This window comes from Sarcophilus harrisii, chromosome 1, assembly GCF_902635505.1.
Source record: "Sarcophilus harrisii chromosome 1, mSarHar1.11, whole genome shotgun sequence".
In the NCBI taxonomy this organism is placed as follows: Eukaryota; Metazoa; Chordata; class Mammalia; order Dasyuromorphia; family Dasyuridae; genus Sarcophilus; species Sarcophilus harrisii.
In genome coordinates, this window is record NC_045426.1 from 652,503,678 (window position 1) to 652,511,001 (window position 7,324).

The following is a 7,324-nucleotide window of genomic DNA, read 5'->3' on the forward strand; positions in this document are numbered from 1 at the left end:
CCATCTCCAATCTCTGGAACTCAGTCGGTCGGTCCAGGACAGGGATTGGAAGGAAGCAGGAAAAGAAGCCTGTTCATGAAGGAGGGAATATTCTGAAGTAACAATCTAGACAGCCCGGGATCAGTGCTGGGAATTGGATGATGTTACAATAGGGATTAGCATTGTCCAATCCTTCGGATGTGGGAAGTGGCTCAAACCCAGGCAAGCTAGGGGGAACCTGGACAGAACACTGGGCTTGCAGTCAGGAAGGTCAGTTCCAATCATTGTGCTTATTCCATCGTTTTAAGTTGAGGCTGATTCCTTGTGACCCCTATTTGGAGTGTTCTTGGTCATTCCTTCTCCAGTTTATTTTACAGATGAGTAAACTGAGGCAAACAGGGTTAAGTGGCTTGCCCAGGGTCACACAGCTAGTAAGGGTCTGAAGCCAGATGAACGATGAATCTCCCCCAATTCAGGTCTGACATGACTCACAGCGACATCTAGCTGCTCCCAAAGCCTCAGGTAACCTCTGTCTGCCTCAGTTTCCCTATATGTAAAATGCAGAAAATAATAACTCCTACCACCCCTAGGCTGTTGTGAAGGGATGAGATAAAGCACTCAGCACGTACTCCTGGCACATAATAAGCCCTTAACAAAAGCTTGTTTCCTTCATTTCTCCTTCCTACTCAGGACTTGCAGCCTCAGCCTGCCCTAGGCTAAGGTAAAGTTGGAGTTTTCCCCTCACCAGTACCTGAGATCCTCCTTTTCTCTGGGCTTTTGAAATGTAAACCTTCCTGTTCTCCTCGGACCTAAGTGGCAGGCTGAAGGCTCCTTGGCAACCGAGTCTGGTAAAGAAATATCCTTGTGTGTGATGTGGCAGCCAGAAAATCCCCTCAAAGACTGTCTTGAAGGAAGCCCTGGACTAGCTCCTGGACAGCCCGGTGCCTTTTGCCCAGCTCTGACCACATCGAGAGGACTCTGTCTGTCCACACTCTAGGAAGCTAAACAGGGAGCAAACCAGAAACAGGAGACAGTCGGATACAGGGAAAGGGAATGTTTCAGTGGGAGAAGATGGGGGGGACTGTCATGGCCGCCTGAGAGAGCCCTCCTGGGGGGAGGGATTGGATGTGGCCCCCTCAGCCTCAGAAGGCTGAACCAGAAGCTACAGGCTGAGAGGGAAGGAGACTGGGTGTCTCCCCTAGCGGGGAGGGCCAGGGCTTCTCAGGTTGTGGCAGGAGCCCCCCATGGGTCACCTCTCACCCGGGAAGCCTCCTGGGCCCCTCTAGCTCTGAGGGGGACGTGTGGGCGCTTCTCAAGTAGGTGTAACTAGGTGTGAGGGTGATTGTGCAGGAGAATGTGTCAGGGCAGTATGTCCACGGGGGTCCTTGGGTGAGTAAGTGCGCCCCTGTCTGTCTGGGCATGGAATCCATGGCATCTTCAGGACGGGTTAAGTTTCAGGGGGATCTGGGGGAACAGAGTCAGAGGAAACCTGACATGGCTCCCGCCCGCCCTCCTCCCATCACTGACAGAGTAATTGCTGCCCCTGCTCCCCCCCCTTCCCAGATCCTCCCACTCACTCTCATTGTCATCCAAGAGGAGGGGAGATGTCAGGGAAGATGAAAAAGGCTCTGTTGGGGGGCGCACACACACACTGTGACACGGGGCACAGAACACGTAGAGACACGCTCACAGGGACACGGGAGCAGTCACCCCTTTGTGTGCCCCCCACAGCACTCAGTGGCACAGACGTCCCCACTCAGGAGCCGGCACGCGGATCCCGCTCCACACAGACACAGATGTCACAGACTGGGGGAGCTGGAGGCCAGGGGCCAGGCCTGGACAAGGGGCCCTTCCTGCCACCTTCCCCTCCCGGCCCTGGGAGGTTGGCCAGGGTCGGGGGGGGGGGGGGTCAGTGAGGGTCAGGCAGAAGGGCTGGTCCAGGCCCTGGCTCCACACCCTTCCAGGCCCTGTCCCAGCCCTTCCGTCTGACATCCAAACTGGCTCTCAGGCATACAGGCACACAAGCCCACAGGCCCTGCTTCCCACCCACTTGGCCCTGCTAAGGAAGGTGCTGCTTGTGCGGTGGCTCAAGAGCCACAGGACTGTCAGAGTCTGAGTGTCAGAGGGGTCCTGTCAGCTGTGACCCTGCCCAAGGCGCTTCTCTTAGAGGGAGCCTCTGTGGGCAATGGGGGCAACGGTGCCGGTGCTCCCTGCCCCACTTGTGGTGAGGCAAGGCCGCAGTGCAGTAGGAATGATGAGTGTGTGCTCCCTCAAACCTCACCCAGAAGAAAAGACTTATATAGGCAAGAAAACACATTGGTTCTCTCTCTCTCTCTCTCTCTCTCTCTCTCTCTCTCTCTCTCTCTCTCTCTCTCTCTCTTTCTGTTTCTATCTCTTTTTTTCTCTCTTCTCCCTCTCTCCTTCCCTCCCCCTCTCTTTCTCTGTCTCTGTCTGTTTTTCTGTCTCTATCTGTGTATCTGTCTCTTATCTGTCTTTCTCTCCCTCTCTTCCCACATAAATACATTCACACACTTACATGTGCATGCAAAAAACAACCAGCTCTTTGCACATTAACACTCCCCTCTTCCTCAGAAAGACAGAGGCCTACGCATACCACCTGGGGTGGCAGGAGGGAAGGTGGGAGGTTGGTTTCCAGAATTGGGGAGGGAAGACTTCAAAGGGGTCTCCTCAGGCTGGGCCACCAACCAAGGAAGGGAGTAGGAAGGGTTGGTGAGCCCTGACCTCCTCTCAGATAGACATACTTGTACACTCAAATTCATATGCAATATCACCCTCACCCCAGAGGGAAAAGCTGTCTTGCCAACTCTGTCTCAAGCCATCATCAATCATCCCTAATCTGTCACCATTAATACCACCATCTTCTTCCTCTTTCTCTTTCCTTCTCCTCTTCCTTTGCTCCCTTTCCCCCTTCTCCCTTTTCACTCCTCCTTTTGCCCTGCTCCTCTCCCCTCCTCACTCTGCTCCCCTTTCTCCCTCCTCCTTTTGCCCTGCTCCTCTTCCTCTTTTCCCCTTTCCCCCTCCTCCTTTTGCCCTGCTCCTTTTCCCTCCTCTTCCTCTGCTCCCCTTTTCCCCTCCTCCTTTTGCCCTGCTCCTTTTCCCTCCTCTTCCTCTGCTCCCCTTTTCCCCTCCTCCTTTTGGGCTCCTCTCCCCTCCTCTTCCTCTGCTCCACTTCTTTCCCTTCTTTCTCCCCTTTCTTCTTTCTCATAACCCTCCCCCCCCATCAATTATAAACTCACTAGATCATTGAACTGAGAGGGAGAAGGACCTTAAGATTATCTGATCCAATTCCCCTCGTTTTACAACTAAGGAAATTGAGACTCACAGAGGAAATGATTGCCTGAGATCACTGGATAGTAAGTAGCAGAGCTAGACTTTTAAGAACATGACATAAATCTGTGGCTACAAATCCAGGGCTTTCCAGGCGGCACCATGAGCCTGGGCTTTCTCCCTCCCTCCCTGGTCCTCCCTTTCCCCTTGGGGTCCCCAGAGTCTGGCAGTGACAAGGCTGTGGGGAGGGGGTGGCTGGGGCTCAGAGCCCCGAGGCTGCCTGCCTCCCAGACAGATGTGGAGTGGGATACATGTGGCCAACATGTGGATTCTAATAAAACAGTTGCCCCTGGCAACAGGGACTTGAAAGTCTCTATTTCTTCCTCTGGGATGGCCTGGGAACTGGGGCCGAGCCGGGAGAGGAAGGGGGGGCAGGCAGGAGATCAAACACCCTCACACACAGTCACACATGAGTTGTATCCTCCTCCTCCTTCTCCTTCTCCTTCCCTGCCTACACCCTCTCCTGCAGTCCCATGGGAAAGGGGCAGATGGGAGGGTTCCAGCCTCCCTCCCAAAATGAAGCCCCCCCTCCATCTTTTCACCTCTCCCTCTTTCCATCGCCCTCAGGTACCTTGCAGGTGTCTCTCTACCTGCTGAGCTGAGATCCCTTTTCCTGGTGCAGATTAGACACCCTAAGGGATCCTGAATTCAGAGAGGGTCAGAGATCAGGTATCAATCAGCTGATGGATCAATCCGTAAGCATTTACGGGCACCCACTACATGTTTTTGTTTGCCCTTCATTGACGTCGGGGGGATGATGCTGGGACATGCAAGTGAGTTGTATTTAATGAGGGAGGGTCACCTGCCTCACTGCCCCCCCCCCCCCCCCCCCCCGGAGCCAGACACAGATGGGGACGACCGGAGGTGGCTCTGGATGCAGAGGGAGACCTTGGCCTTTAACAGGCCTCAGGTTGACTTGGCTAGGTAAGAAATGAGAGAAATGAGGTCATTTTCCACATTGCCAGACACCTGGTATGGAGGTGGGAGCGGGAGGGGGGTGGAGAGGGGCTGGGGTAGTAGCTCTTTCTGCTTTCCCATGGAGGCCCTGGGCTTCCCTTTGGTTCCTACAACGCAGTTAATGCGAGGAAAGGGAAGAAGGGAATAAGCATTTATTAAGCTCCCACTACATACCAGTCTAAGAGCTTTACAAATATGATCTCATGTATTCTCACGACAACCTTGATGGAAGAAGGCGTCGTTATGATCCCTGTGTTACAGAGGAGAAAACCGAGGAGAGCAGAGCAAAGTTAGCTGCCCAGAGCCGCTCCAGAAGCGTTTCTGTTCTGCATCCTCCAGGCCCAGTTCCCCTGCCCCTCACCACGGGCCATCTCCAGGGGAAGCCCAAGAGCCCGGAACATACCCCCTCCTGTCAGCCAGGAGATGATGGACATGCAGGTGAGCCATGACGTGGCCAATGAGCACGTTTGTTTGGCTTAACTGTGGTTCTGTAACCAGGGAGGCTTCGGGGGGGGGGGGGGGGGGGGCGCGGGCCGGGGAGCGGCCCTGAAAATTCACATCAATGTGGAAAAAGCAGCCGGAAAACTCATTTCTTTGAATGGGCTTCAGAGCCGAATGGGGCTTCAGGGAGGCTCTAGTCCAATGCCCTCGTTCCACAGATGGGGAAATGCAGGACCCTGCGGGTCCAGGAGCTAGGTCGGAGCGCCTCGGGCTGGCCAAGGTCCAGCGGGGGACGGGGAGGCTGGGACAGGAGGGAAGGACAGGGTAGGGAAGGTGGGAGGGAAAGGGACGGACCGGACCGTGACCTTCATCCTCCCTGCCCCCATCCCCAGAAGGCGCCTCTCAGCCCAGCCCAGAGAAGGAGGGGCAAACTCCTGAGGGGGATACATTAGCCCGGGCTGATTGTATTAAAGAAATGTATTTACATGTTTTATTTTTAAACCTCTCCAGCCCGGGGACTGCGGGGGGCGGGCAGAGAAGGGAGAGACAGTCAGAGCGGCTCCGACTCAGTAGCTCCGGGAGAGGTGCGAGGCTTGGGGCCTGGAGGGGGAGAGAGACTCCCATTAACAATAACAGAGATGAATAATGGGAAACAGCCAGATAATAATAACTCCCGTTTCCAGAACCCTTCCAGGGTTTTTCACACCAGCAGAAGAGGTGGGTAGTGCAAGGATTTCTATCTCCGTTTTACAGAAAGAGAAACTGAGGCTTAGAAAAAGGGAAGCGGTTGCTTAAGGTGACTCAGCGAATACATTTAAATTCTAGGCCTGGGCCTGGAACCAGGCTCTCGGGCTTCCCTCTGGCTCTTTCCTGTCTCCGATGAGGTTGTCTGTTCTCTGCTTACAGAGGCTTTTCATAGGCTCTCAGATCCAGAGCTAGAAGATGTTATTGGGTTACAAACGGGAACCCTGAGGGATGCTGGGTGGCTTGTCCAGGGTCACAGCGAGAAGGAAATGGCGGATCTGGAATTAGAATCCAGGGCCTCCGACTTCCTGGCTACTTCCAACAAACCAGAAATGCCTTCATCTTCTTCCTTCATCTTCTTCCTCCGTCCTTTCCAGAGAGAGTGTGGGAAACTTTACCCATGAGACTTCAGGAAAGCTGTTTCCCCATCTGTAAAATTTAGGGAGTTTAGTGCCTTATCACAAATCTCTCAGGTACTGGACCAACTACCCTGCAACAGGCTGAGAGTTCAGGGTGTGGTGATGAAAGTGTCCATATCATAGGGCAGACCCCTTGGGCTAAACTCTAGCCAAAGTCCCAGTCCCAGGATCACCCTTTCTTCCATATGTGGAGTATGAAGCTTAATCTTTCTGTTCCCAACCCTTGGCAGAGCAGGGAGAGAAAGAGAAAGAGAAAGAGAGAGACAGACAGAGAGAGACAGAGAAGGAGGGAAGGAGAGAGGGAGAGAGAGAGAGAAAGAGAGAGAGAGAGAGAGAGAGAGAGAAAGAGAGACAGAGACAGAGACAGAGAGAAGGAGGGAAGAAGAGAGGGAGGGAGGCAGTGTGTATGTCTAATTAGGGACTCAATAGATTTATGGATTTTCTTTATTTTCAAGTTTGAACATCTCCCCTTCCCCCCTCTCCACATCCTAGTCCCTTAAGGACAAACCAACCTTCCTTCTCACCTGCTTCCCCCCCTACCCAGCTATCCCTCTCCAACCACCCAATTATGCTCCCCTCAGGAGCCAGAATACGATTTGGAGCCAGGCCTTCTCCTGATTTTAAATCTCAGGCTGTTTCTTAAGGCAATGGGCCCCTCAATGCTGAGGGATAAGTACTAGGACTAATCCCAGGCCCAGAGAGAACCATGTCTTTCCCAGCATCACACAGCAAGCAACAGATTGCCTGCGGATAATTTATTCTTCCTCTCCTCCTCTCCTAGTGCACTGGGGTATATTTATAGGACAGACATTTCCTTGGGACACTTTACCTTGTGGGGCTGGTGACATTTCAAGGGGGACCCTAGGAATGATTTTTGTTCTCAGAATGGGGGTATATAGCTGGAGGGTGGGGAGGGGGGATAGAGGAGAACCTAGAATCCTAAACTCTTTTTTTTTTTTTTTTTTAATATAATAACTTTTTATTGACAGAACCCATGCCAGGGTAATTTTTTTACAACATTATCCCTTGCACTCACTTCTGTTCTGATTCTTCCCTCCCACCCTCCACCCTCTCCCCCAGATGGCAAGCAGTCCTATACATGTTAAATAGGTTACAGTATATCCTAGATACAATATATGTGTGCAGAACCGAACAGTTCTCTTGTTGCACAGGGAAATCCTAAACTCTTAAACCCTTGAAATGTCTCAGACCTAAAACACCAGCATCTCAAAACTCTAGACTTGTAGCATCCTAGAAGCATTTGGTGGGGACTGGGGGCTGGGTGTGGGGGGTTGAAAAGGCTTGGGATTTTATCTGCTTAGTGAACTTCTGGTACAGACACTCCTTCCACTTCTGCAAATCAATAACATGTCTGTCATAGTTTTGGAAGCCTGAAACAACAGGATTTTAAGTGGAGGACCTGACTTAAGCCGGGT